This window comes from Danio aesculapii, chromosome 2 (assembly GCF_903798145.1).
Source record: "Danio aesculapii chromosome 2, fDanAes4.1, whole genome shotgun sequence".
In the NCBI taxonomy this organism is placed as follows: domain Eukaryota; kingdom Metazoa; phylum Chordata; class Actinopteri; order Cypriniformes; family Danionidae; genus Danio; species Danio aesculapii.
In genome coordinates this window covers 2,728,489-2,729,968 of record NC_079436.1, presented here as the reverse complement: position 1 = coordinate 2,729,968, position 1,480 = coordinate 2,728,489, and positions in this window count along the sequence as shown.

The window sequence follows — 1,480 nt, the reverse complement described above, 5'->3', positions numbered from 1 at the left end:
AGAGATAAAAATATATGCTATTTATTGGATTTGGGTTTATTTACAGTAGTGAATAGCGTTATGGGATGTCAATCTTTTCTCTGTTGACTTTTGATGTTGAAAATTAAACTCTACAGTTTAACAAAGTGACTTATTGATTTTTAGTAGTTTTATATGAATATGATGTATAAGAAATGATATACAGTGAAATAAGCAGAAAATAGCAGAAAATGTACAGACAGTTTATTACAAGGTATTTGTAGCATAATATTCTCCATCTACCCAGACAATATTTATTCATTCATTCATTTTCTTTTCGGCTTAGTCCCCTTATTAATCTGGGGTCGCCACAGCGGAATGAACCACCAACTTATCCAGCATTTGTTTTATGCAGCGGATGCCCTTCCATCCACTATATATATATATATATATATATATATATATATATATATATATATATATATATATATATATATATATAATATTTCCCGGAGATGGGTTGCAGCTGAACGGGCATCCGCTGCGTTAAAACATATGCTGGATAAGCTGGCGGTTGGCATTCTGCTGTGGCGACCCCAGATAATGCAGTGTTTCCCAACCCTGTTCCTGAAGGCACACCAACAGTACACATTTTCAACTTCTCCTTAATCAAACACACTTGAATCAACTCATCAGAACATTAAAAGAGACTCCAAAACCTCCACAATTTAAATACACAAATCTAATTAGTAAATTCCAAACACTATTCATAAATGCACAATTCCAATTCATAAATTCAAAACGCGATTCATAAATATCCAAATCTAATTCGTAAATTCAAAACACAATTTGTCGATACACACATCCAATTCTTAAGTTCAAAACCTGATTAAAAAATACACAAATCCAATTCATAAATTCAAAACACGAGTCGAAAACACAAATCCAATTTGTAAATTGAATTTTATTTTGTAAATGTATCACTTTTGAGACTGATCTGGCTCTGTAAATAACCAGAGCCACAATTTTACAAATAGTTTGTACGCCATACGGCAGTACTGACATCTACAGTATGTCCAAATATGAACTTCATTCATAAAACCAAAAAGTACAAAAATAAAAACTTCAATGACATTAACATATGCCAACCGTAATAATGCTTGCAGTTGTCACAAGCCATTAAACACATCAAATGTCATGTTATCGGTGAGGGGAAAAGCCTCTGCTCGAGATGCGAGAAGAATGAATTTCTGCTCCATTTCCTGTCCAACCAAGTAAAACTCAGCCCGAGAAATCAGCATATGAATTACATAATCTGACACTCGACCTCTGGCTATCCCAAAATACATATGTCAAGCATCCGGATGTCCTCCTTCATTCTTGTACAAACCTGCATTCATATTCCAGAGGAGATTGAGCCTCTTATGATCAATAATGTGTAATATCCAATGTTAATCTGTGGTGTGATTGTGAAATTTGTCAAATGTGAGGTTTGGGATTTGATGATTCTCTGCTCTAGCTT